Raw genomic sequence first — 6498 nt, forward strand, 5'->3', positions numbered from 1 at the left:
GATGGGACTCTCCTCGGCATGGAAGGCAAGCTTGGCGTGCGGATATGAAGATTCCTTTCTCTGTAAACCAACTCTGTACTAACCCTAGCCCCTTCCGGTATATATATAAACCGGAGGGTTTAGTCCGTAGAGGCAGTCATAATCATACAGGCTAGACATCTAGGGTATAGCCATTACGATCTCATGGTAGATCAACTCTTGTAACCCCTATACTCATCAGTCAATCAACCAGGACGTAGGGCTTTACCTCCATCAAGAGGGTCCGAACCTGGGTAAACATCATGTCCCCTGCCTCCTGTTACCTTCGATCCTTAGACGCACAGTTTGGGACCCCCTACCCGAGATCTGCCGATTTTGACACTGACATTGGTGCTTTCATTGAGAGTTCCTCTGTGTTATTGCCAAAAGATTCGATGGCTCGTTCGATCATCCACAATGATGCTGTTTCGGGGGACATTTTTCCCTCGGGCCAAATTTTCGTGTTCGGCGGCTTCGCGCTACGAGCCAACTCGATTGGTCACCTCGAGCAGATTGACAGCTATGCGCCTGGTCATCAGATCAGTTTCGGGAACCTAAACTATGTTGCCGATATCCGAGGAGATTTGATCCTCGGAGGGTTCGTGACCTCGATTACCGCTCTGGCCTCAGATCCAGAGCAGGCCGTCAGGTCCGAAGACGGGAGTCTAGAGCCCGCCGGACTCTCTGCACTTATGGAGCTTGCAACCGGAGAAGCGTCGGACACTCCGTTGAACTCTAAGTCCGAACTCTCGAGGTCCATGCCAAGTGGGCGCTGCCAGGAGGCTCCAACTCAGGACAGCCCCACGGACTCTCGCTTCTCTGTCCAACCCTCGCCTTTAAACGAGGCTCTGTACTTAATGCAATCACTCGCCATTATGGAAGGATCGCTTCGGAATTATGCCCAGCCCAGACTAGGGGCTGAGAGCGGGGAATTTTGTGTCCCACCCACCACCCACTTCATAGCCAGTGTCGAGGATCTAACCGACATGCTGGACTATGCCTCTGAAGACATCGACTAATTGGACGACGACACCGGAGACGAACAAGGCCAAAACCCTCCATTTTCCGGATGATGGACGGCCACCTCCACATATGACGTGTACATAGTGGAACACCCAAAGAGGATGGCGATGATGGAAAGGAGAATCCGGTTGAGGACAAGCCTGTCGAAGCCCCTCCGAAGCGTCGACGTCATCGGCACCGCTCAAAATCGTGTCGGGACAAAGACGGTAATACCAACACCAAAGACAATAATACTCCAGAGAATGCCAAAGACCCTGAAGCCCCTGTAGAGCCAACATCTGAACAAGATGATTGGGAAGATGGGCAAATAAACCCCGATAATCCGGTCGGGAACGAGGACTCGGAGGACAGCAACTACCTACCGATCTCCGAAGAGGATATGAGCCTTGGCGACGAAGATTTTATCATGCCGGAGGAACCCCTCGAACAAGAACGCTTTAAGCGCCAGCTAATCGCCACTGCAAGAAGCCTGAAAAAGAAACAGCAACAGCTTCAGGCTGATCAGGATTTGCTCAATGATAGATGGACTAACTTCCTGGCAGCCAAGGAATACGGCCTCGAACACCCAACAAAGAGCTACCCAGAGCGCAAGCTGCTACCCCAATTCGACAACGAGGCCCTGGAGCCCATACCACCAACATGTGGCGCTACTGATAGACCTGGCCGACCACCACGTGGTCGGGACAGAGCGGCAACACAAGCCGAACACCAGCCCGCACCACCTCCCCGTAAAGGCAGGGGAACGGCGGCTCCATGATACACCTACGATGTACGACAGGACCTGGACAATAGAGCAGGTCAGACCAGATCAATTTATGGATCATGGGGCCGTGCTCCAGCACGGGAAGACGGCCATCAGGCCTGGCGCGACAAGCACAACCTTGCCCGGGCCGAAAACCACATTCAGACTTCCTCCGAACTACGTCGCGACGCGGCCCGATATAGAGGCGCCGCACACCCCCTATGCTTCACCGATGAAGTAATGGAACATCAGTTCCTAGAAGGGTTTAAACCCGTTAACATCGAATCATACGATGACACGACAGATCCCGCAGTATGGATAGAAGATTTTCTTCTCCATATTCACATGGCTCACAGTGATGATCTACATGCCATCAAGTACCTCCCACTCAAATTAAAGGGACCAACTCGGCACTGGTTAAACAGCCTCCCAGAGAATTCTGTTGGCACATGGGAATATCTGGAAGATGCCATTAGAGACAACTTCCAAGGTACCTATGTACGGCCCCCAGACACCGATGACCTCAGTCACATAGTTCAGCAACCCGGAGAGTCAGCCCGGAAACTATGGACAAGGTTCTTAACTAAAAAGGACCAAATTGTCGATTGTCCGGACGATGATGCCCTAGCGGCCTTTAAACACAGCATCCAAGACAAATGGCTCGCCCGACACCTCGGCCAAGAGAAGCCAAAGTCCATGGCAGCCCTTACAGCACTCATGACCCACTTTTGTGTGGGAGAGGATAGCTGGTTAGCCCGCAACAACAATGGTACTAGCGACGCAGGTACCTTCGAAACCGGAAACGGCAACGGCAGGCCCCGACGCAACAAACACAAGCGTCGAAGCAACAATGATAATACCGAAGACACAGCGGTCAACGCCGGATTCAGTGGCTCCAAATCCGGTCAACGAAAGAGGCCATTCAAAAAGAATAAAGGTGGTTCATCTAACTTGGACCGAGTACTTGATCGAGCTTGCCAGATTCATGGCACCCCAGACAAGCCTGCCAACCATACCCACAGAAGCTATTGGGTCTTCAAACAGGCCGGTAAGCTGAATACCGAACATAAGGAGAAGGGGTCGCCTAGCGAGGACGATGACGACGAACCTCATCCGCCGAATACAGGGGGACAGAAGAAGTTTCCCCCCAAAGTCAAAACGATATACGTTACTCATATCCCCAAACGGGAGCGCAAGCGCGCTCTGAGGGACGTCTATTCCATAGAGCCGGTCGCCCCAAAATTCAACCCATGGTCAGCCTGCCCGATCACTTTCGATCACAGAGACCATCTAACTAGTATCTGTCACAGAGGCTCGGCCGCATTGGTCCTCGACCCAATTATCAATGGATTCCACCTTACGCGAGTCCTCATGGATGGCGGTAGCAGTCTTAACTTGCTCTGTCGGGACATGGTCCGTAAAATGGGTATTGATTCGTCAAGAATTAAACCCACCAAAACTACCTTTAAAGGAGTAATACCTGGAGTAGAGGCCCATTGCACGGGCTCAATCACACTGAAGTCGTCTTCGACTCGCCAGACAACTTCCGAAGCAAATACTTGATCTTCGACATCGTCCCCTTCCGAAGCGAAGACTTGATCTTCAACTTCGGATGAACTGCATTTGCTCGCTTCAATGCGATCCCGTACTATGCCTACCTCAAACTCAAGATGCCCAGACCCCGCGGTGTCATACAGTTAATGGAAACACGGAGCGCTCCCTCCGTACTAAGGAGCCCACCGCGGCCCTTGCAGTGGAAGTCTAGAATGGCCTTATCAAGCCAAATACTACATCAGAAGTCAAGCCCCCGGACACTGTTAAACGCGCCCGGACTACCCAGCAGAGCAACGATCAAGTCCGTCAGGAGCTCGATTAGCAGTTCGGCCACCGTCTCAGCCCCAACCGCATCACGGCATATGTACCACATGTACATAACTACGCACTAAAGATACCATGGGCAAAGACGGAGGCATATTAAACATAAAATCCACAATACGGCTCGACCCTATGCGGAGCCCCATATCATTTCTATTCTCTTTTCCTTATTTTTTCTTTTGCAGGTTCCTTAAACCCACGTCAATTTTTGATGGTACCAAGGGCACCGTTTCCAGTCCCTTTATGAAAAATCGATCGTTGATCCTCTTGAAGGATCACACACCAAGGAGCAACATGGCGCAGACGTGCGGCAGAGTGTCTAAAGGATCTTTAAAGATATCCTCTTCCTCTTTAGGACCTGTACACAGCTTTCCCTGGTATTCGGCATATAAAATAGCCTTGATGCTTGTCACACCATTTGTAAAAATACGTTTTGACGTATCAATCTATATCTATACCTAATAATAAAAGGGCTATTGCTTCTTACCACAATAATTTCATCCGTTTTTGTCCGCCCGTCGTCGTCCACTTATTATTTTCTATATCCGAGATGGTACTAATCTATCTATATATCCGTCCGTCAGTAGAATTTTCTATACATACAATAATCTGTTTCCTTTGCCCATCACGCTGGTCTGCCCTCCAACATGCGCCTCGCCCTGCATGCGATCCTATGAACGAAGCAGGCCCACCTAATAGACTGGATGGCCTCAGCCCATCTAAACACAAAGACGGCCCAGAAAAATATACTCCCTACGTGGCCTATATGGCCTGCTGCTGCTTGAATAAATTTCAAGATGAAGGATACACACGCTGCCTGGACCAAAAGTTGAGATGCATGGACGGGGGAGACGAGCTCGACGCTGCCGGCCATCGCCCGACGGCATTGACGACCACCAAAGAGAGAGGACGAGGTCAATGGCAGCAAGCAAGAGCAAGACAGGCAGACCGATATTCTGCAGAATGAAGCAGTCGACGAAAAAAACAACTCTAAGGCGGTCGGAGTATGAATGGACTGTGCGTCATGCTGTGACGCGACGGCGTTACTTAACACGCACACACGCGGGCGTCGAAGCAGTCGAGGCTTGATGACCCACAAGTATAGGGGATCTATTGTAGTCCTTTTGATAAGTAAGAGTGTCGAACCCAACGAGGAGCAGAAGGAAATGATAAGCGGTTTCCAACAAGGTATTCTCTGGAAGTACTGAAATAAGTGGTAACAGATAGTTTTGTGATAAGATAATTGTCATGAGCAACAAGTAACAAAAGTAAATAAGGTGCAGCAAGGCGGCCCAATCCTTTTTGTAGCAAAGGACAAGCCTGGACAAACTCTTATATGGTGTAAAGCGCTCACGAGGACACATGGGAATATCGTCAAGCTAGTATTCATCACGCTCATATGATTCGCGTTCGGTACTTTGATAATTTGGTATGTGGGTGGACCGGTGCTTGGGTACTGCCCTTACTTGGACAAACATCCCATTTATGATTAACCTCTATTGCAAGCATCCACAAATACAACAAAAGTATTAAGGAAAACCTAACCATAGCATGAAACCTATGGGTCCAAATCAACCCCTTATGAAGCAACGCATAAACTAGGGTTGAAGCTTCTGTCACTCTAGCAACCCATCATCTACTTATTACTTCCCAATGCCTTCCTCTAGGCCCAAACAATGGTGAAGTGTCATGTAGTCGACGTTCACATAACACCACTAGAGGAGAGACAACATACATCTCATCAAAATATTGAACGAATACCAAATTCACATGACTATGAATAGCAAGACTTCTCCCATGTCCTCAAGAGCAAAAGTAACTACTCACAAAGCATAAAAATGTTCATAATCAGAGGGGTATTAATGTGCATATAGGATCTAAACATATGATCTCCCACCAATTAAACCAACTAGCATCAACTACAAGGAGTAGTTAACACTACTAGCAACCTACTAGCACCAATCCCGGACTTGGAGACAAGAATTGGATACAAGAGATGAACTAGGGTTTTGAGATGAGATGGTGCTGATGAAGATGTTGATGGAGATTGCCCTCTCCCGATGAGAGGAGCATTGGTGATGACGATGGTGATGATTTCCCCCTCCGGGAGGGAAGTTCCCCCGGCAGAACAGCCCCGCCAGAACCCTAGATTGGCTCCGCCAAGGTTCCGCCTCGTGGCGGTGCAGTTTCATCCGAGAAGATGGCTTATCATTATTTTCCCATCGAAAGAGTCCATATAGCAGAAGATGGTCACCGGAGGGCCACCAGGGGGCCAACGAGGTAGGGGGCGCGCCCGGGGGGGAGGGCGCGCCCCCACCCTCATGGGCAGGGTGTGGCCCCCCTGGTGAAGTTCTTGTGCTCAATGTTTTTTATATATTTGGAAAACATCATCCGTGAAGTTTCAGGACTTTTGGAGCTGTGCAAAATAGGTCTCTAATATTTGCTCCTTTTCTAGCCAGAATCCCAGCTGCCGGCATTCTCCCTCTTTATGTAAACCTTGTAAAATAAGATAGAATAGGCATAAGTATTGTGACATAATGTGTAATAACATCCCATAATGCAATAAATATTGATATAAAAGCATGATGCAAAATGGACATATCAACTCCCCCAAGCTTAGACCTCGCTTGTCCTCAAGCGAAAAGCCGAAATCGAAAAATATGTCCACATGTTTAGAGATGAAGGTGTCGATAAAAATAAAATACGAACATGAGGGCATCATGATCATTCTTAGAGCAGCAACTTATATAATTCTTGTGATATGATATCTTATGCTAGAGTAATAATTCAATCACAATATCAAGTATGAATCGTAAACTTCATTGAAAACTGACGAACTA

The sequence above is a fragment of the Triticum dicoccoides genome, chromosome 7A (genome assembly GCF_002162155.2).
Source record: "Triticum dicoccoides isolate Atlit2015 ecotype Zavitan chromosome 7A, WEW_v2.0, whole genome shotgun sequence".
NCBI lineage: Eukaryota > Viridiplantae > Streptophyta > Magnoliopsida > Poales > Poaceae > Triticum > Triticum dicoccoides.